Source organism: Rhinatrema bivittatum, chromosome 3 (genome assembly GCF_901001135.1).
Source record: "Rhinatrema bivittatum chromosome 3, aRhiBiv1.1, whole genome shotgun sequence".
Lineage (NCBI taxonomy): Eukaryota > Metazoa > Chordata > Amphibia > Gymnophiona > Rhinatrematidae > Rhinatrema > Rhinatrema bivittatum.
Window position 1 is genome coordinate 582,098,226 of NC_042617.1, and position 23,493 is coordinate 582,121,718.

The 23,493-nt window shown below is 47.8% G+C and overlaps 1 protein-coding gene across 9 annotated transcripts in view; it reads right to left on the bottom strand.

The window, feature by feature from the left end:
- BCLAF1 (BCL2 associated transcription factor 1) overlaps positions 1-23,493 on the bottom strand; it is a 163,949-nt gene that overhangs the window by 133,733 nt on the left and 6,723 nt on the right. For 8 of the 9 annotated variants that reach the window (XR_003855768.1, XR_003855770.1, XR_003855769.1 and 5 more), the window contains exon 2: positions 11,775-11,862. The gene's annotated coding sequence lies outside the window, so the exon portion shown is untranslated. Of the gene's footprint in view, positions 1-11,774; positions 11,863-13,932; positions 13,952-23,493 lie in introns of those variants that run through there. The other variant, XM_029596623.1, reaches the window with a different exon arrangement.

Here is a 23,493-nt window from a genome sequence, read left to right on the forward strand (position 1 = left end):
CCAGAGAGGAGGAATTGTCTCTCATGACCGTTCTCTACGGAAAACAGCATTTACAGTAAACAAACTTGCTTTTTCTGTGGATAAGCAGAATGAATTACCCATATGATGTGGGAAGTCCCAAGCTGAGAGTTGCAGTCGAGAGTTACTAAATAAGCTAACCAGAATCCAGCATGAAGAGAAGACTGAGCTGGCAGTATTGCATAATGCATTCTCAAAGGCATCATCAGAACTTAAGACTGTAGTGAGATGTAAAAAAGGGCACCAAGGACCATGTGGCAACTTTGCAGATGTCTTCAACATGAACTTCTTGCAAATAAGCAATGGAAAAGGCCATAGCTCTAACTTGATGGGCATTTACAGGACTGGTAAGATTAAGTCCTGCTGAAACATAAGTGTTTTATGCATTCAGCTATCCAATTGGAAAGAGTGTATTTTGAAACTGCTCATCCTAGTCTGTTTGGATCATATCAGACAAAAAGTTGAGATGCTTGTCGATGTGGCCAAGTTCTCCGTTTAGAGTACTTCCCAGAGCTCTTTTTCAAGGTACAAAGATTCTTTTCACCACTATGAGCATGATGTTACAGGAACAAAGTTGGCAGGACAATGGACTGGTTGATGTGAAAAGCAGAAACTGCTTTTGGAAAGAACTTTGGATGTGTTCTTTGTTGTGAAAAAACTACAGATAAGGTGGGAAATACTCTAAGGCTTGTAGCTTGCTAACTCTGCATGCCAAGACTACAGCAATAAGGAGTAACACTTTCCAGTGAGGTACTTTTTGTCTAACAGTTCAAAGGGTGGCTTCATCAAATGTGCAAGGATTACATTTAAGTCCATGGGACTGGTGGGTTACACACTATCGGCTTCAAGTGTAATCACCCCTTCATGAATATGAAGGGAGCTTTAAAACAAATAAATAAATAATTCAAAAACAAAAAAAGGAAAAGGAAGGCCTGACGCCGTAAAGGAAAGCCTCCGTCTCCTCCGACGCCACGCGGTGAGTTAACCGCGCCCCCAGAGAGCTTGTAGGCCTATCAGAAGGCACTTGGAAGCCCTTTAAATTTAAGTTCCACACGGCAGCGTCCCCTTTGCGCTGCTCCTTCTCCCGGCTTCACCAGCTCCTCGACCCTCCTCTGCTGGGGCTCGCGCAATCGACGCAGCCCACTTGGGGCAAGAGCCCGCTCACCTTACTCGGTGAGCCGTGCAGAGGAGACAAAAGCGGGAGCTTTAAAACAAATAAATAATTCAAAAACAAAAAAAGGAAAAGGAAGGCCTGACGCCGTAAAGGAAAGCCTCCGTCTCCTCCGACGCCACGCGGTGAGTTAACTGCGCCCCCAGAGAGCTTGTAGGCCTATCAGAAGGCACTTGGAAGACCTTTAAATTTAAGTTCCACACGGCAGAGGCGCGCGCCCGAAGGAGCGCGACCTAAGGGGCCTGCCCCTTAGCGCGCCCCTTGGAGTGCCCCAGGTCCAGGGCCAATCCATTTCACAGTAAGACAGTTTCCTGGGTGTGCCCTTAGTACAGCCGTGCAGGTGCAGTCCCTATACTGACCTACAGAACGTTAGTAGCTCTATTTCCTACTCCTAACCGTGCTGGGAGTGACGGGTCGGTAATTCATCCCTAGAGGCTACCAGGCGCGCTCCAGTCTTGCCCTCAGAGAGCTAATTACCTTTCATACCACTGCACCCATCAATCCAACCTCCGTAACTCACCCAATCTTCATCAAACATCCAGCCAACCAGTCTCCAGCACTCATCCAATCTTCATCAAACATCCAGCCAACCAGTCTCCAGTACTCATCCAATCTTCATCAAACATCCAGCCAACCAGTCTCCAGTACTCATCCAATCTTCATCCAGCACTCATTCCAACTAACTTCCAACCTTCATCAAACCAACCTACAACACTCTTTCTACCAGCCACAAACTCATCAAACCTCATAATTCCTGCATTCATCAACCCCATCCTAGAAATTCAAACAACCAGATCACCGGTTACATCAGGCCTCAATGCCTATCAGTCTTCCAATACCAATTCTCCATCATAGGACCATACTCACAGGAAAACCTATCTTGACTTCCCGTCCACTCACCTACAAATCCCTCATCCCAATCATGATTTCCCCTCTTACACAGACGCTAGGCTTAGCTCTATTCTCCCTGATTCTATTCAACGCCCAATCACTCACCAAGAAAACGCTAATACTAAATGACCTTCTTCTTGACTCAAACCCGGACCTATGCGCCATAATGGAAACATGGCTTAAACATACAGACACTGCACCAATAAACCAACTACCAACTCAAACATACGATTTCTACTCCATTCCCCGACAGAAAAGACGGGGTGGGGGTATTCTCCTTGCAGCAAAGAAAGAGCTGAGACTCACACAATACCCAATTAACTCACCTACAAAAATTGAAACAGGCCTTTTCAAATCAGACCTTCTACAAATCCTTCTAGTCTATGCCCCCCAAGGCCTTCTGGACTCCGATGCCTCTCCAATCCTAGAACTAATAGCGACACACCTAAATCTGGAGTCCCCAGCAATAATACTGGGAGACTTTAATCTACCTGTCGACGACCCCAACCTATCAACCAACTGCGAAACATTCCTAAATGCCATGTCCGCCATGGGATTCAAGCAGATAATTAACCAACCTACCCATAAAGCAGGGCACACCTTGGATCTCATTTTTATTAACTCAGCCATCTCTCAAACAGCACTACCAATATGCAAACCAGTCCCCTGGTCAGACCATACTTTAATCTCTACCACATTCTCGCTAGCACAAACAAGCAACAAACATGTCCCACAACCTCAATTTACTTACAGGAAAATTTGCTCATCCGATGAACTACACAAACACCTTATCCTAGAACTCCCTCTTATAAATTTATCTACCCCTAACTCAGCCCTCCTCTCCTGGTCCAACATTACAGAATCGGCTGCAAGCAAACTCTGCCCACTGGCAACAAAAAAACTCAAACTTAACGCCTCAAAAAGACAACCTTGGTTTAATGAAGATCTTCAAAAACTCAAACACTCTCTTCGACAGAAAGAAAACAAATGGCGTAAAGCACCATCACCGACCTCCCTCTCTGCGTACAAACTCGCCCTCCACCAATACAAGAGCTCGTCATTAAAAACAAAAAGGGATTTCTACGCACACAAGATCCATCACCTTATTTTCGATTCAAAAGCCCTCTTTGCTTACGTTTCAAATTTAACACAAATCAATACACCTGACATTCCACTCAACCAAGCACATGAAAAAGCAGAAGAGTTGGCCCTTTTCTTCAGTAAAAAAATCTCCAACCTAACACAGCTGAAGGTTAATACTGTAGTGCCTCCTAGCACATATCTCCATCCAAACAAAGACATCTCTCTACAATCCATGGAACCCATCACAACCTCAGAGATCCAAACAGTATTGAAGAAAATGAAACCCTCGTCACATTCATTTGACCATATCCCATCCAAACTACTTCTGCTAATACCTGACACCATATCTAAAACTCTGACAGACATTATCAATTGCTCTTTAGCCCAAGGAATCTATCCAGATGACCTGAAAACTGCCTCCATCAAACCGCTCTTAAAAAAGCCAAATTTAAATCCCAAAGATCCCTCCAACTTTTGTCCAATCTCCAACCTCCCATTCATAGCTAAGGTAATGGAAAAATTAGTTAACTCCAGATTGTCAGACTACCTAGAAGAACACAAAATATTATTCCCTACCCAATATGGATTCCGAAAATCTTTAAGTACAGAGTCACTACTCATATCCCTAACAGATTACCTCATCATGGGCCTCGATAAAGGTCATGCCTACCTGCTGATCCTTTTGGACCTCTCCGCAGCCTTTGATACGGTTAACCACTCCCTCCTTCTAACTCAATTAGCGAACATTGGAATAACAGGCACGGCACTAGCCTGGTTCAAATCTTTCCTGGTGAACAGAGGCTACAAAGTCAAATTACACAACAAAGAATCTCAGCATTACCCTTCCTCTCTAGGAGTTCCACAGGGCTCATCCCTTTCACCCACGCTCTTTAACATTTACCTGCTCCCCCCTCTGCCAACTGTTAACCAAACTGAACCTCAAACACTTTTTATACGCAGATGACTTTCAGATTGTCATCCCCATCAAAGAATCCTGCACTAAAACTCTAGAATACTGGGAAAAGTGCCTTCTAGAAATAGACAGCCTCCTCTCTAGTCTAAACCTAATCCTAAATTCTTCTAAAACTGAACTCCTAATTTCCCCTGAAAACAACATCTCCAATACTCCATCAGCCAGACTTCAAACATCACAAGTAAGAGACCAAGGAGCTATCATCGATAACAGGCTAAACCTAAAATCATTTATCAGTCAAACTACCAAGGACTGCTTTTACAAACTTCACGTCCTAAAAAGAATAAAACCTCTTTTCCACTCTCACGACTACAGAACAGTCCTGCAATCAATAATCTTCTCTAAATTAGATTATTGCAACGCGATTCTATTAGGTCTCCCATCAGCACACACCAAACCCCTTCAAATGGTACAAAACACGGCAGCCAGAATTCTGACAAACACTAGAAAAAGAGACCACATATCCCCAATTCTCAAAGATCTATACTGGTTGCCTATTCACTATAGAATCCTATATAAGTCGATTACTACTATCTACAAAACAATACATCAATATTCTCCGCTTAACTTACAAATCCCATTCAAAAAATACACCTCCACCAGACCCATCAGAGAGTCATACAGAGAAACCCTGCAGGTACCACACCCCAAAACCTCTCTCCACATAACCTTCAGAGACAGAGCTTTCTCCACTGCAGGACCTACACTATGGAACTCCATTCCACCTGATCTGAGACAAGAACCATGCCTTCCAACTTTCAGGAAAAGACTCAAAACATGGTTATTTAGGAAAGCCTTCCCAGACTACAGCTGAACTTTAACTCACCTTGAATCGAAAAGCAGATCTTAACATTACTTGGTAAACGATAACTTTCAAACACCATAACTCTACAATCTCCATTAACTGGCAAATTTGTTATCTATGTTAAATTTCCTATTGCCATTGCTCTGCCACAAGTTTTGCTTTCCCCGTCGCCTCTTCATTGCTCCAAGTTTTTGTGTTATCCCTGTTTTATTGTAACTGCAACTATTTCTCTCAGCACTTGTTAATGTTTAACGTTAATGTTCTTATTTATTTATATCTCCTGTCGCACCCCTAGTTAATTGTAAACCGGCATGATGCGATTCCTATCGCGAATGCCGGTATAGAAAAACTTAAAATAAATAAATAAATAAATCTGGCCACAAGATTATGTGTAGATGGCTCCTTTATCTACAGATGCATGATCTTTGCAGAGTTATCCTGTCAAGAAGGGCTCACACAGCTAAGTACATATTTCTGCCTTAAATACCTGAGTTTAACAGAAAACTGGTCTATATTTGTACTGCGTGCTTTTTGAACGGGTTGCTCAAATTTCAACATTGTAGGGCATAAAGTATGAATTTTAGATTTTTGCACAGCTAACAAACAAGGAAAAAACCTCACCTTAGTGTACCATGGATAGACAAGACCCCAACAACTGCATGTAAGGAAAATTTGTTGTTGCTAATAATTTCAATTGTTTAAAGCCCTCACTCCTTACCCACCTACCTCAGAGCTTGCTCTTCTAATATACGGGCCGATACAGTACAGTGTGCTCTGGTGGAGCGCACTGTTAGCCTGGGTTTGGCCATGCGTTTTCGACGCTCTAGCTTTACCCCTTATACAGTGGAGTCTGGTTAACTTATTTAGTAACTCTCCACTGCAACTCTCAGCTTGGGACTTCCCACATCATATGGGAAATTCATTTCACTTGCCAATGCTTAATCATTATCCAATTTTCTTCTGTTGGATCCTTCTTCCAATTTTTGAATGAAGATCTTTTGGTTAAAATAGCTTCTTTCGCCTCCCCTTTTAACCATGCCGGTAATCGTTTTGCCTTCCTTCCACCGTACTTAATGTGTGGAATACATCTGGACTGTGCTTCTAGGATGGTTTTTTTGTTTTTTTTATTTTAACAATAACCATGCCTCTTGCACACATTTTACCTTTGTAGCTGCTTTCAGTTTTTTTTCTAACTATTTTTCTCATTTTATCAAAGTTTCCCTTTTGAAAGTTTAGCACAAGAGCTGTGGATTTGCTTACTGTCCCCCTTCCTGTCATTAATTCAGATTTGATCATATTATGATTACTACTGTCAGGCGGCCCTACCACCGTTACCTCTCTCACCAAATCCTGTGCTCCACTGAGAATTAGATCTAAAATTGCTCCCCTCTCTCGTCTGCTCCTGAACCAGTTGCTCCATAAAACTGTCATTTATTCCATCTAGGAACTTTCTCTCTGTAGTATGTCCCAATGATACATTTACCCAGTCAATACTGGGGTAATTGAAATCTCCCATTATTACCACACTACAAGAAAATTATTCCTTACCTGCTAATTTTCGTTCCTGTAGTACCATGGATCAGTCCAGACAGTGGGTTATATCCCCCGACCAGCAGATGGAGTCAGAACAGAGTTTGAGAGCGTCAGCATATAGAGTAGTGCACCCTCTGCTGGAGCTCAGTATTACGCATAGCAAAGCCCAAAAGCAAAACACAACATTTTGGATCCAGATCCGTCCCCAAAAAGGAACAGAGAAAGATATAAGTAAACAAACGGTCAACGGGACCACCAACAGTCAACTTGTGAGGAGCTGTGAACAGTAACAATAATCAGAGACAAACAGAATGAAAGTTACCTGGAAGAATCCGAGCAGGACCTAATGAAACCCCTAGTGGCGGGCGTCTGGACTGATCCATGGTACTACAGGAACGAAAATTAGCAGGTAAGGAATAATTTTCTTTTCCCTGTACGTACCTGGATCAGTCCAGACAGTGGGATGTACCCAAGCTTCCCTAAACCGGGTGGGGTCCTGAGAGACCTGCTCGGAGAACTTGATCGCCAAAAGAACCCGTGTACTGAGGCGCCAGGTGTAGTCTGTAATGTCTGGAAAAAGTGTGCAACGACTTCCACGTCGCCGCACGGCAGATTTCCTGGGAGGAAACGGAGCGAGATTCCGCCCAGGACGCCACTTGGGATCGCGTGGAATGAGCCGACACGCTGCGAGGCGGCACCCGCCCCGCCGCAATGTAAGCTGATGAGATGGCGTCCTTTATCCAGCGCGCAATAGTCTTGGATGCCTGAGAACCTCTCCTCGGTCCTGACCAGAGGACAAACAAATGATCGGATACCCGGAAGTCATTGGTAACCTCCAGGTAACGGAGCAGCACACGCTTGACGTCCAGGAGCCGGAGAGACCGGGGTTCCTCTGGAGCGAACGCTGGAAGCTCCACCGTTTGATTGACGTGGAAGGCCGAGACCAGCTTTGGTAGGAAGGATGGCACCGTACGAAGGGAAACCCTGGAGTCGGAGAAACGCAGATAAGGGTCCTGGCAGGACAAGGCTTGGAGCTCTGAGATCCGGCGAGCAGAAGAGATGGCTACCAGGAAAACCGTCTTGAGGGTCAGGTCCTTGAGGGAGGACCCCCTCAGGGGTTCAAAAGGAGGGCCCGACAGCGTTCGCAGCACCAAGTTGAGGCTCCAAGAAGGGAAAGGATCCCTGACCGGTGGCCGTAGGTGTTTGGCACCCTTCAGAAAACGTGCGATATCCGGCTGAAGGGGTAGAGAGCAGTCCTTCTGTACCAAGACATTCAAGGCCGCCACCTGAACCCGGAGCGAATTATAGGCGAGACCCTTATCCAGACCATCCTGTAGGAAATGAAGGATCAGCGGGACAGTCGCCTCCATGGTTTGGACCCCGCGGTCGGAGCACCAGGCTTCGAAGACCTTCCAAACTCGAACATAAGCGACGGAGGTCGAAGGCTTGCGGGAACGAAGCATCATTGAGATCACTGTCTCCGGGTAGCCTCTGTGGCGGAGACGGCGCCGTTCAAAAGCCAGGCCGCAAGACAGAAGAGTTCTGCCTGCTCGAAAAATACCGGCCCCTGACGCAGAAGATGGGACAGGCGAAGTGGGCCGTCCACCGTCATCTGAAGTAGATCTGCGAACCATGGCCGACGGGGCCATTCCGGGGCGACGAGAATTACAGTCCCTCGATGATGTTCCAACCTGCGGAGAACCTTGCCGACCAGAGGCCAAGGAGGAAACACATAGAGCAGTTGATCCGACGGCCACGGAAGGGCGAGGGCATCCACCCCCTCCGCGCCGCGCTCTGTTCTGCGGCTGAAGAAGCGTGGAGCCTTGGCGTTGAGAAAGGTCGCCATTAGATCGAGGCGTGGAGTCCCCCAACAACGGACGATGAGATGCATTGCCTCGGAGAGAGCCCACTCGCCGGGGTCTAGCTGTTGACGACTCAGGAAGTCCGCCTGAACGTTGTCCACCCCGGCGATGTGAGAGGCCGCTATCCGGACGAGATTGCTTTCTGCCCACTCCATCAGGGGAGTTGACTCGAGGGAGACATGCTTGCTTCTTGTCCCCCCTTGACGATTGATGTAGGCCACAGTGGTGGTGTTGTCCGAGAGGATCCTCACCTCTCTGTGTCGCACCAGGGGAAGAAAACGCTGGAGAGCGAAACGCACGGCTCTCGTTTCCAGGCGATTGATCGGCCACTTTGCCTCCTCTGGCGTCCAAGTCCCCTGCGTGGCACTTCTTTCGCAGACAGCGCCCCATCCCGCGAGGCTGGCATCGGTGGTCACCATCACCCAATTGGGAACCTCGAGCGAGACTCCCCGAGCCAGATGCGAGGGGACAAGCCACCAATCCAGGCTTTTCCTGGCTAATGGTGGAAGCAGCAGGATCACCTGATACTCCTGGGAGACTGGTTTCCAATGGGATAGCAGGGACACCTGCAGTGGACGCAGGTGTGCAAACACCCAGGGTACCATGTCGATGGTGGAGGCCATTACTCCCAGGAGCTGCAGATAATTCCAGGCGGTTGGTTCTTCCAAAACCGAAAACCAAGACACGTGCTCCCTCAGGGCTTGCGCCTTGTCCTGGCGCAGGAACACCATACCCCGCCAGGTATCGAAGCTCGCTCCTAAGAAATCCAGGTGTTGCGAGGGCACAAGGGAACTCTTTGGAAGGTTCACCACCCAGCCCAGAGAGCGTAGGAATTGTACTACTCTGGCCACTGAGGTCTGACCATGTGAGAAGGACTTCACTCGAATCAGCCAGTTGTCTAGGTACGGATGTACTAGGATACCCTCCTTGCGGAGGGCCGCCACCACCACTACCATGATCTTTGTGAAGGTCCGAGGTGCGGTCGCCAAACCGAAGGGAAGCGCCTTGAACTGAAAGTGTTGACCGAGAATCTTGGAGCGAAGATACCGCAGGTGAGCCGGCAGGATGGGAATGTGCAAGTATGCTTCCGAGAGATCCAGTGAAGCGAGGAATTCTCCCTTGTGCACTGCGGCAATCACTGATCGAAGAGTCTCCATGCGGAACCGGCTGACCCTGAAGGCCTTGTTTACCTCCTTCAAGTCCAGGATGGGCCGAAAGGAACCGTCCTTTTTGGGAACGATGAAGTAAATGGAATAGTGGCCCAAGCCCACCTCGAAGGGGACGGGAACGATGGCCCCTATGTCCTGCAGTCGGTCTAGTGTTTGTTGAACCGCTATCCTCTTGAGATCCGAACCGCAGGGGGAGAAGATGAACCGGTCCCTCGGGGGGGCGGACAAACTCCAAGGCGTAACCGTATCTGATGGTGTCCAGCACCCACTGGTCCGTGGAGATAACTGCCCACTCCTCGTAGAAGTCCATGAGGCGGCCTCCGATCCGGGGAGGTGAGAAGTGGGCTCCTTTGGCATCATTGGGAGGACTTTGTGGGCGGATTTCCCTGCCCTGGACCCTCTCTCGCGGGCCTCCGCCCACGAAAGGAACGAGACCAAGGCTGGGATCTTGTCGGCTGTGTCCGGGAACTGGACTGCCAGTAAGACCTATAACGTTGCTGTGCCCTGGCCCTGGTTCTACCGGAAGAAAATGACCTGAAGGAACGCTGTCTATCCTCCGGCAGCCGATGCACCGAATTTTCCCCCAGTGACTTGATGATCTGATCCAGGTCCTCTCCAAATAAAAACTTCCCCCTAAAGGGGAGGGAGCCAAGGCTCGACTTGGAGGAAGCATCCGCCGCCCAGTTGCGAAGCCACAAGAGCCGTCGGGCTGCTACAACCGAAACCATGGACCGCGCTATTACGCGAAAGAGATCATACAAGGCGTCCGCCCCGTATGCTATGGTAGATTCCAGACGGTCCGCCTGGGCGGCCTCTTCGCGGGGCAACTCCTGAGAGGTGAGAAGCTGCTGTACCCAGAGTAAGCTGGCCCTTTGCGCAAGCGAACTGCACATCACGGCCCGCATACCTAGGGCGGAGACTTCGAAGACCCTCTTGAGGAAGGTTTCTAGTTTACGGTCTTGCGTATCCCGCAGGGCCGTTCCACATTGAGGGTGTCCCTGCACCTTGGCAATGTCAAGCGCAACCATGGCACTTTATGACAGGCCTGGTCCCTGATGCTGGAGGTTGGTGTGCTCCACCACCTCGAGGCCCAAGACGTCAATAACTCCAGAGCTCTTACAGCTTTGAGGGTGGTCATGCACCTCAATGACAGTGTCCCAGCACCTCAATGGCATCACAGGTGACCATGGTACTCCATGGCAATCCCAGTCCCTGAAGCGGTCCTGACATAGATGTGGAAGATGAACCGTGCGCTGCTGATGGATGTGCACGGGCAACCGTTTCTGGACATGGCACCAAGGTGCAGCAGCAGTCTGCTAGCCCAGGCTCCTGCTCACCCTCTCTCGCAAGGAGACTGCACTGCCAAGACTGGCAAACAGGAGGGGAGACTATGTCATCTATGGCTCCTGCCTGCGGAGACTACTTCATTGGAATGTGGAGAGGATGAGCTCCCCCCCCACACAGAACAGCAAGGTCCTCGATCCCTCAACTATCGGAATCCATAAATGCTGATTGGTGAAACATGGAACTCCAGCCCAGATAGAACTCAGGCAAGTCCCCAGGGCTCAGCGGCCTTCATGGATCACCAGAGGACTGCAGAAGTCCATCCTGTCAGCACCAGGGGGAAAAAAAACAGAGCAAGAAGAGAAAACAGATGCAAAACTGCAAAAAAGTTCTCTTTAAAAAAAAAGGTAACTGTCAGGCTGCACAGCGGAGCTCCCCATGCAGCAGGACAGTTGGAAATAAGAGGCAAAAGAAGAAATAAAGCTACCAGAAAAAGAAAACAGCTGCAGCTCAAAAAAAAAAAAAAAAAATCACAAGAACTGTGAGAAGAGAGCAAAGCTGAATACTGCGAGTACACTGCTTCCAAGACCACACTGCTCTATTGAAAAAAAAAAGAAAACTGAGGGACTCTGCCTAGGGGGCAGCGTGATGACTACAGCTGCACGTGCTCAGTAGGGCATGTTTGAGAGTTCTAGAACCTTTGAGATCAAAGTTCATGCCGGGCTCCATCCGATAATGTAACCTATGTGTGAGGACTACCATCCTGCTTGTCCTCGGAGAAAGCTGACATTTAGTTGAAGGTTTTTTTTGCCAGCCTCAGACAAGATTCAGGAGTCACTTCAGAGAGACTCTATTCAGCCATGGAATAAACACAATGTAGCATAGCTATTACAAAATGGTTCAGGAAGACAAATGTAATTAAGATTTACCCAATACACAAAACCTACAAATCATTTGAAAAACAGAATGTGTATATTAGTCTTACTTTAGCATCTGATTTATATCCAAGTCAAAGAGCCTTCCTTACACCGTAAACTTGCTTTTCCAGTATCAATGCTCTTGAAAAGCTGCACCTAGAAATACAAGAGATACAAGTTAGACAATTTTGTTTAAATATCATTTGTGATGTTTTCCAAAAGGCTCTACTAGAGCAGTGGCTCTCAATCAGGGGTATGTGAACCCATGGGAATTTTTGAAAGCCTGTCAAAAGGTACACACCCAGACCACTAGCATACAAGAGAGGAGAGTCTGAGCTGCAGAAAGAAACCACCCACCCCTATCGCATAGAGCGATAATTTCAAGTGAGAAATCTTGGGCTCCCCATTAGCTGCCATGTACTGATCTGGAGAAGTAAAATGGAGCTGTGTGGCATCACTGCTGCCGCACAGGAGAGGAGAGCCTGAGGCTGCAATCACTAGACAGAGTTCCTGTGGTGAAAGTTAATCACAAGGGTCTTACTAGTCTCAGCTGAAAAAGCTGTTTTTGTCATTTTTAGAATTTGGGCTTAAGGTTAAGTTCGAGTCTAATATAAATTCTAAATTCCATGACTCGAAAACAATTAAGTCTTAAGGGCCATGCAATAAGAAAATGGAACTGGATATTTCCTCAGCACTGGACCTTGCCAGAGTCAACAGAGTTAACCTGTAATAGGGGTTCTCCAAGGACAGCAGGATTTTAGTCCTCACACATGGGTGACATCAGATGGAGCCCCGACATGGAAAACTTATGTCAAAGTTTCTAGAACTTTGACTTGGCACACTGAGCATGCCCGGCATGGTCTATACCAGTGGCTCTCAACCTTTTTTCTATTAGGACACACCTGAGAGATAATACTCACATGCTTGACACACTAAACATATGACCATCATGGGACTAAATATAAGCATTTGCTCTGCATCCACAGGAGTTCCCACTTACAATCAATGGGTGTAGAGCAGAACTAAGACATTTCCTTGTTCAACAGACCATACAAAAAAAGATATTCTGATTCTGGTGTCATCTCAATAATAGAATAGCATCACAAACTCCCTCCAGTCCACCACCAAGCCAACTCCACCACCAAGCCATTACAGTTGATACAGAACGCCGCGGCAAGACTCCTGACCAGCACCAACCGTGGAGAACACATCACCTATCCTCCGTAACTTACATTGGCTTCCAGTGAACTACAGAATCCTGCACAAATCACTCACCTTAATTCACAAATCCATCTACAATCACCTTCATCTGGACCTTGAATTCCCTCTCAAACTCCATATCTCCAAAAGAACTATACAAAGGAACCCTACAAGCACCGCCTACCAAAGCATCACGCCTCACCTCGACCAAAGATCGATCATTCTCAACAGCAGGCCCAGCTATATGGAACAACATCCCTTCAGACCTTAGGCTGGAACCCTGCCTCTTAACATTTAGGAAAAAACTTAAGACCTGGCTTTTCCGCCAAGCCTTCCCAGATCCCCCGGATACACACTAGACGACTGAACATCCTCATGAACAATGGATCTCTGTACCTCCTCAAGTATTTAATAAGACCCACCCCTGATTATACAATTGTTTACACTCCTGGTTTACTGCGTTCTTAAGCCTTTCTTTCCGGCTGTCTATGCCTCCAAGTTTACCTACCTTGTTAAATGTAACTTTGCTCTTCCTGTTCAATTTACTATTTATTTTTTTTTACTGTTTTTTGTTACAGTCCCCTGTTCGATGTAAACCGATCTGATATGGTCATCTAACCATGAAGGTCGGTATAGAAAAGTGTTAAATAAATAAAATAAATACTTCCAGGTGCACTGTAAAATAATGCAAACAAACCCCATGTCTGTCACACCTGCCATACTTCAGCAGTACTAACAAAGAAATGAAACAGCAGTAGCCCTACCCATGAAAAGGAAGTTCACCAGTGCAATATAATAGAGAAAATAAAACAAATAAGCCTGATACAAACCTCTATTAAAGTACCACAAATGCGCAGTAGAGAGCGGCTGTCAGCGATGTCCTGCGCACGCGTGGCCGACATGCCCTGTCACCTCGCATGTTCTCTCCCCCTTCTCTGGCCTGAAATGACACTGCCGGCGCACACCTCCCTTCCATTTGACCCATGCTACACTAAAGCAGAAGGCCGGAAAAAAAATTACACCCACCGCGAGGACCAGGAGCCGGGCGAGGAAGTAAGTGTCTGCGCTGCTTCAGTCCTCCCCGTGTGCGCGCCCCCGGGTGTAGAGTCACTCCTGCGCGAGCACCAAGTTCAAACCCTGCTGTCTCCAGTCTGGAGAACAGAATAAGAGGGAGTGGACTGAGGGAAGGGATCGTGGATGAGGTGAGGGGAAGGACAGGGAAGATGAGAGGGGATGGAAGGAAAAGGGAAGAGGATATGAGTGAGTAAGTGGGCAGGGTAAGAAGTTGTGGAGAAGAGAGTGGCTCTGATCAACGGAATCTCGCCCATATAGAATAAGAGACCACAAATAACAAATTTGGGGGGGGGGGGGGGGGAAAAAAAAAAAAAAAACTTGGAATGGAAACCTCAAGACCACCTTCTGCATGCAGGACAAAACTGGAAACTACAAACAAAGATATATTTCCTCCTACATTAAGCAAAATTCAAAGAGAGAAGACATGCATACTGTCAAAACTGACAGTTTGACCCTTGTACCCAGTCACTCCCCTCCATGCTCCCATCACCCCTAACTACTCCCAACTACTCAATCATCCCTTCACATGCTCACATTCCTGTCCAACATTCCCGACACCCCCCAACCCCCAACCCCCCACCCCCTCTTCCCCATGCTCAACTCTTTTTGCCCTTCCCTCTCCTCTTCCCTACCAAGAATACCTCTGACCACTTCTTTCCTACCCCTTCCTGCTCAGCATCTCCCATTCCCGGCTCCCCCAACTCCTCCCTCCTCCAGCTCTCCCTAAACTGCAACCCCAAACTCCTCTCTCATACCCTTTCCTATCCAGCAGGCTCCTATCTTCCCACACCTTCCTGTCCAGTACATTTCCCCAGCCAATAAAAAAAAAGCTTCAGTTCGTTTCAGAGTCTCCCTCCCTCTTTATCAGAAGCAGATGAGGGCAAGAAGCTTTGAGGAAAGGAAGGTGAGGATGCAGCAGCAGTGGATCTATAGAACACACACCTTTCTCCCTTATGCTCCTGCTTTCACATCCAGGCTCAATGGGGTAAAGAGGGTATCAGCAGCCTCACTGCCAGGCCAGGCAGATGAAGATAAAGTTGGTGTCCTGCCGGGCCCATATGAACAGGAGTTGGTGTATCGTGCTCTGATCTGGGTAAAAGAGGAGGAAGAAACAATCTCCCACTGGCCAGGAAGAGAAAAAGGAAGCAAGAGCAGCTTTCTGTCATACCTAGTAAGAGAGAAGTCAGTCAACTCCTGCCCAGATTGATGAAGAAAGATCAGTCTTCTGCTGGCTCTGTGACTTCACAACACACTAGTGTGTCCCAACACACCTGTTGAGAACCACTGCTCTATACCACGCTTCTACACATGGTCCCTCTCCAGTCTTATAACAGAAATAAATATAAAAACTGAAAGAACAGGAGAAACCCAACTCCGCAAAGTAACTGGTGGGTTTCGCGAGGACTAACAGCCTGCTGTCCTTGGAGAACACCTGTTACAGGTAAGCAATTCTTTCTCTGTGGACCAGCAAGATGGTAGTCCTCACACATGGGTGAATCCCTAGCTACAGGCTGCTCCCCAACATAAAAGGAGACCAAGAGACACACAACCAGGTGCTAACAGGCACAACAACAATGGTACTGTTGGTAACAAGAGGGGAGACAGTATGTCCCCAAACAATGGGCCCTAGGCGGGAGAGAGTTGGGTTCTGCACCTTAAACAGATTCTGAAGGACAGATGGGCCAAACCTACTGTCAAGTCGGCCATTCCTATCGAAGCAATAGTGAGCTAATGCGTGGCGAGAACTCCACATCACAGCCTTGCAGATCTCCTCCATGGGAACTGCTCGCGAGTGGGCCACTGATGCTGCCATGGCTCAGACAGAATGAGCCTTGAGGTAATGACCAAGATGCAGTCCCATCTAGGTGTAACAGAAGGAGATGCAATCTTCTAGCCAACTGGATAGTGTCTGTTTGGCAATAGCAACGCCCAATCTATTCCTATTCAAAGAAATAAAAAGTTGGGTGGACTGTCTATGGGCTTCCATCCTCTCCAGATTGAACTGCAAGCAAGCCTTAGCCTAACTGTGCAGTGCTTGTTCACCTTGGTGTGAATGGGGCCTAGGAAAGAATGCTGGCAGGACGATGAACTAGTTACAATGGAAGTCTGTCACCAACTTAGGAAAGAACTTAGGGTGGTCTTGCATACACACCCTGTCATGATAAATCTTAGTGTAAGGTGGGTAAGTCACTAAGGCTTGGAGCTCGATGACCCTGCGCACTGAGGTGACCACCACCAAAAATATTACCTTCCATGTCAGATACTTCAAGTCACAGGTGGGCAGCAGCTCAAAAGGAGCTTTCATCAGCTGAGCTACCACCATTTTGAGGTCCCAAAACACAGTGGGTTTCCTTAAGGGAGGCTTCAATTGAAGCAGGCCCCACATGAATCATACAACTATAGGCTATATAGAGATGGGCATACCATCTACACCATGGTGGTATGTGCCAATTGCACTGAGATGAAAACTAACTCCATTAGAGTCCAAGTCAGCCGCCAACAGATGTAGAAGGTAGTCAAGCAGTATATGTGCGGGACAGGAGAACGGGCCTTCTGCTCACACCACAAGGAAAACTTCAACTTTCATCCATAGGATTTTCTAGTGGAAGGCTATCTAGAAGCCACCAGGACCCCAGACACACCCTCTGACAGATCAAGTGGTTGCATAATTAATCTCTCAACATCCAGGCTGTGAGCAACAGGGCCAGGAAATTGAGATCTCACAACCTGCCTCGATTTTGAATGATGAGATCTGGGGAAGTCTCCTGACTAAATCGGTCTCCAGATGGACAATTCCCATAGGAGTGGAAATTAGACCTCTTGTTTCGGCCAATAAGGGGCTATGAAGATCATAGTTCCCTTGTTCTCACGAAGCTTCAAGAGAGTCTTCACCACTATGAGAATCTGAGGATACATGTACAGAAGACCCTTGCCTCAATGATGGGCAAAGGCATCAGAGGCTGCTTTGCCGACTGACCTGTACAAGGAGCAGAACAGAGACCTTCCTGTTGCAAGGGGATGCGAACAGATTTAAATCTGGCCTCCCCCCGAGATGGAATATCCAGATCACTACTCCCTGGTCCAGGGATCACTCGTGGGATCTGAAGGCTTGACTCATCCTGTTCACTACCTCCTCCATCCCAGCCAGGTACATGGCCCTGAGCACCATCACAAGGGACAGGGACCACAACCAGATCTAGACCACTTCCTGACAGGAAGGTGCCTCCCTGCTTGTCATCATACCACGTAGCTACCTGGTTGTCAGTCTGGACCAGGACAACTTTGTTGGACAGATCTCTGAAAGCCCATTACACGTTCCTGATCGCCCGAAGCTCCAGGAAGTTTGACAACAGCTTTCATGAGCAGACCCAGAGACCCTGGGTGTTGAGCTCATCTACATGAGTTCCCCAACCCAGAGTGGATGCAGCCATGGTTAGGACAATTTGGGTAGGAGTTCAAAAAGAGATCCCCCATTCCAGATTTTAAAGGTAACAGTTAGGACAAGGAGTTTCGGAGAAACAGGGTGACTCAAATGCAGTCCTGGAGGTTCTGCGTGGTCTGGCACCACTGTGACCTCAGGTTCTACTGGGCTCTGCACGTGTGTAATTGTGCCAAGGGAGTGACATGAACAGTTGCAGTCATATGGCCCAACAGCTTCAACAAGTGCCAGGCTGACATTTGCTGGCTCTGCTGAATCTCTGCAGAGATGGTCAGTGACAACCCCTAGTGACTAACACCCGTGTGGTCAAATGCATGGACCTGACAGCCTCTTCCTGAGATGTGCTTTTGACCAGCCAAACATCCAGATAGGGGAAAACATGCACACACCCAGTGTGCGCCACCTCCACGGCAAGGCATTTTGTGAAGACTCATGGGGCTGAAGCTGGTCTGAATGGCAATACCTGGTACTGGAACTGCTGTTTTCCCCACTACAAATCAGAGATATGTCCTGTGACTAGGGAAGATCTCGATGTGAGTATGCGTCCTTTAGATCGAGGGAGCATAGCCAGTCCACTTTTTGGGAGGGGGGGGGGGGGGAAACCAAGGTGCTCAAGGAAACCATCTTGAATTTTTATTTATTTATTTTTTTTAAATCTGTTCAAGGCCCTTAGGTCTAGGAGGGGACCAGAGACCTGTTTACTTTGAAATCAGAAAGTACCTGAGTAGAATCCCCACCCTCTGTCTTGGTGGGACAGGCTCAACCGCTCTAGATGTTAAGGAGGAGAGCTCTGCTAGCAGTATGTCCTGATGTGCTTCCAGGCCCCCAAAACTGGATCGGAGGGCAATATGGTGGGACACCCAATAGATTCAACTGGTACCCTTGATAGTTGATGGAAAGAATCCACTGATCCGAGGTTATACTGGGCCACTAGTTCCCAAAGAACCGCAGACTGTCCCCGACCAGCAGGTCCAATGTCCTGAGTACAGGCGACTAGCCTACGGTCCCTACAATCCAGTCAAAACCCCATCCCTCACATTGACTGAGGATGACTGCAGAAGCTCTGATAGTGATGACTGGAGAGAGGGGGGTGGAGGATAGTACTTCCTCTGGCAAAAGAAAGTTCCTCTACCCCATTCTCGTTAGCCTCCTAGATAGGTCTTGAGTGCTGGCGGAGAGATGTTGGAGGGTTTCATGGTAGTCCTGGAGCTGGGCCACCACATCCCTCGCACTCGGCACATTGGTGAGTCATTCCTGTACCTCCGGTCGGAGATCCGGGGCCTGCAGCCATGCCATTCTGTGGATGCCGATTCCTGCTGCAGAAAACCTCGATGCTGTCTCGAAACATTGTAAATCACTTGGACCTCGTATTTCCTGTTCTCCAGGCCTTTATGCACCGACATGAGAGTGTCTTGCTGGTGTTGAGGCAGCTGCTTCGCCACCTCTTGCACCTGCTTCCAATGTCTCACAAGTACTGGCTCATGTAGAGCTGATAGGAAACAATGCAGACAATGAGCATGGCCCCCTAAAACACATTCCTCCCAAGGGCATCCATTATTCTGTGCTCCTTCTCTGGGGATGCCGAGGAATGGGTCCAAGAATACTTGGCTCTCGAGAGCAGATCCGACCACCACCAACTAGTGAAGAAGTTGACCCTTTTTGAATCCAGCAGCCTTCTGGATGAGGCAGACTGAGTCAGCCTTCTTAACAGCAGGCACTGCGCGAGAGTGTTCCCATATCCTCAGCAGCAGCTTCCTAAGGATCTTTTGTACAGAGACTGCCACAATCTGCTTAGGCAGCTCCACGAACTGGAGGATCTCAAGCATTTTGTGCCTGGTATCCTCCTCCGTCAGTAACTGAAATGAGATGACTTCCACCATCAACCTCACAAACCCTGCGAAGGTTAGGCTTCCTTTGCTCTTCTGGAGGAGAGGGATCTGAGGGGAGACCCTCAGAGCCCTCGTCAGAGGACTCTGAAGTATCATCCCACCAGGGGTCATAGGGACATTCAGCCTCAGGGGATGGTGCCCCAGGCACTCCGCTTTCATCCAGAGGTAGAGGCACCAGCAAAGCTGGATTTGGGGGGGGGGGGGGGGGGGGGGGGGGTTTACAGCCTCAGTATCTCTGCTGGCCTAGGTGGAACTTCCTCCTTGGAGCAACTGGCAACGATCACTGTCTCAATAGGGGGAGGTATTGGGCACAATACTGTCTCGTCAGACGCCAGCTGCGTAGGTAATGCACAGATGAGCTCATTGAACTTCTCCAGCAGCAGTTCCAGGATGGACAGTACCGGCTCCAGTGCACTCTGTGCCACAGGGACAATGCCCTGAAGCACCCTTTCCACTGCCAGCTGGACTCACTGCTCCAGCTCCTCCTCAAACGTTGCCAATGCCAACACCAACTGGGAGGAAGGAGGGGTACCCAGATCCTCTTTAAACTCACGAGGTGGATCGTGAGTTTAAAGAGGATCAGGACCAGTGGAGATGGTCACAGACTCCCAGCAAAGACTGAGGACTGGCATTCCTCGCCGTGGGGTCGCTTCAGGCATGAGCCAGTGCACCTCCGTGCCCAGCACCATGCATATACAGGAACTGATGCCGATGCTTCTTTGGCTTCTCTCTATGCTTGGCCCAGTCTTTCCCCAGTGCCAAGGCTGATGAGGAACCAGACATCCTCAGCCTGGAGGAGATAGACAGTGGTTGGTCTCCAGCACCCCTATCTGATGACACTGACTGAACAGATGGTCTCACAGATGTCGATGGTATGATATCCATCAGTGCGGCTCCAAGGTCCATCGATGCCAATGCCACCGATGCCTTGGACTTCTTTGGCCCGAACAGCTGCTCCTTCTTGTCGAGCCAAAAATATCCACGCTTCAAGGTCATTTGTGCGCATAAGCGGCAACTGTGGACGTTATGCAATGTCCTAAGGCAGAGGACCCATATTTCATGAGGGTCTGTAATGAACATGGTCCTCAGGCATCGGGAGTATTGCTGAAAACCGAATGTAGCCATGATGGAATGAAATAAAAAGGACCACAAACACAAAATAGATAGCAGCGGGCGCAGTAGCACCACCGCTGCCGCGGGGGAATTAACCACAAAAAAATGAAACTTACCAGAAGCGTCAAAAACCTGACTAGGAACACTACAAGGAAGCACCGAGAGGGACCCGGCGAACATCATGAAGAAAAAACTTGCAGAAAGCGAGAAAAGGTTTTCCAAAAGGGCAAAAGTGAGGTCACTCACACCACGATGCCTACAGCTCTGTGGAAAGAGAGAGATTAGAGGGACCCCACGAGGATATGCGATATAGGACATGCTAGGCATGCTCAGAGTGCCTAGTCAAAGTTCTAGAAACTTTTACATGTTTTCTGTATCAGGGCTCCATCTGATATCACCCATGTGTGAGGGCTACCATCCTGCTTGTCCTCAAAGAATCTATTTTGAAAGGGAGGGCTCCCAGACACCTGACTAGGGCTGCAAAGGTCACCGCAAGTGATCCAGGGATTGACTTCCACAGCCCTAGCTTCCAGAGGCCCCACACCCTTTGCACTAGAGGAGGACCAGAAGCGTGCACCTAAAGGTGCGGGAATCTCAAACCCTTCCATTAACTGAGTGAAGATTAATTTAACGGTGGTTATAGCTTTCAGAAATTTTTGGACTTATAAAAGTTTGGTGAAAGGTGAAATTAAGGGATATATTCTTTACAGTTTGTGTGTGTCTAAGGTAATAAGCAAACCAGAGATAGTTAATTCTAGTGTCCGTCTTTCCCACCCTCTCAACCCTTGATTGTTAGGCACAAGACACTCTCTCATTCAAAATCAATCAGGGTCTTATCTAAATCATACTATTGTACCAGCCCTTATTGAAAGTTTAATCACCCCCTTGTAGGACACTAGCTTATTAATTAGTAAATTCACCTGTAAATTTAAAGTACTCTCATTTCAACTCCCTTAGTACCCTAAACTTAACTAGGAACTCAATAAAGCTAAGATGAAGGCAGCAGTCCAGCAGCAAGAGGGGGAGGGGGTGGGGAGCTTTCCAGTCTTTTGCATTGAGTGTCACATGTATGATTTTTTTACCCGCCGGTGAGAGATTGTACATGTGCACTCGGTGCAAAGAGCTCCTGGCTCTCAGGGAACGAGTCTGATCTCTGGAGGCTAGAGTAGCAGACTTGGAGGAGCTGAGGGAGACAGAGGTACATTGATGAGACCTTCAGGGACATAGTAGCCAAGTCCCAAATCCAGTCTGGCAGCCCCAGTGCTGCCTTGGATCAGAAAGGTCACCCAGTCGGAGATCATCACCCTGGTGTAGCAGGAAGTGATCCTGTAGTAAGGACCTGCTCTCCAGGTGATGTATTGTCCTCTCGCACTGAGGACAAGTCTCCCAGGGCTACTGCCCAAGAGGGAAGGGTTAGGCCAGCCATCATAGTTGGTGATTCGATTATTAGAAATGTAGATAGCAGGGTGGCTGGTGGACGTGAGCATGCCTGGTAACTTGCCTGCCTGGTGTGAAGGTGGCAGACCTCACACGTCACCTAGATAGGATTATAGACAGTGCTGGGGGGGAGCTGGCTGTCGTGGTACATGTAGGCACCAACGACATAGGAAAATGTGGGCGAGAGGTTCTGGAAGCCAAATTTAGGATTTTAGGTAGGAAGCTGAAATCCAGAACCTCCAGGGTGGCATTCTCTGAAATGCTTCCTGTTCCACGTGCAAGTCCCCAGAGGCAGGCAGAGCTCCAGAGTTTCAATGCGTGGATGAGACAATGGTGCAGGGAAGAGGGATTCAGCTTTGTAAGGAACTGGGGAAACATTTGGGGAAAGGGGAGACTTTTCTGAAAGGATGGGCTCCACCTTAAACAGATGGAACCAAGTTGCTGGCACTAACTTTCAAAAAGGAGATAGAGCAGCTTTTAAACGAGAACAAGGGAGAAAGCCAACAGTCACTCAGCAGGGCATGGTTCGGAGAAATGTATCCTTGAAGGATACTAATGAAACAGGAGCGTTAGGGCATCCCAAAAGAGAGGTTCCATTAAAAGCAAACAGTCCATATGCCTATATGTAAAAGATCACCAAACAACTGAAAAGCAGGTTGTTAATACAAATAAAAACACACATTTTGAAATGTCTGTATGCCAATGCCAGAAGTCTAAGAAGTAAGATGGAAGAGTTAGTGTATAGCAGCAAATGATGAGATTGACATAATTGGCATCACAGAGACTTGGTGGAAGGAGGATAACCAATGGGACACTGCTATATCTGGGTACAAATTATATCGCAATGATAGAGAGGATCACCTTGGTGGGGGTGTGGCACTTTATGTCCGGGAGGGTATAGCGTCCAACAGGATAAAGATCATACAAGAGACTAAATGCTCAGTAGAATCTATACGGGTAGAAATCCCATGTGTGTTGGGTAAGAGTATAGTGATAGGAGTATACTACCGTCTACCTGGACAAAATGGTCAGACAGATGATGAAATGCTAAAAGAAAATCAGGGAAGCAAACCAATTTGGCAGTGCAATAATAATGGGAGATTTCAATTACCCCAATATTGACTGGGTAAATGTAACATCACGACTTGCTAGAGACAAAGTTCCTGGATGTAATAAATGATTGCTTCATGGAGCAATTGGTTCAGGAACCAACAAGAGAGGGAGCTATTTTAGATTTAATTCTTAGTGGAACGCATGATTTGGTGAGAGAGGTAACAGTGGTGGGGCCACTTGGCAACAGTGATCACAACATGATCAAATTTAAACTAATAAGTGGAAGGGGGACAATAAGTAAATCTGCAGCTCTAACACTAAACTTTCAAAAGGGAAACTTTGATAAAATGAGGAAAATAGTTAGAAAAAACTGAAAGGTGCAGCTGCAAAGGTTAAAAGTGTTCAACAGGCTTGGACATTGTTTAAAAATACAATCCTAGAGGCACAGTCCATATGTATTCCACACATTAAGAAAGGTGGAAGGAAGGCAAAACGATTACAGTCATGGTTAAAAGGTGAGGTGAAAGAGGCTATTTTAGCCAAAAAAAATCCTTCAAAAATTGGAAGAAGGATCCATCTGAA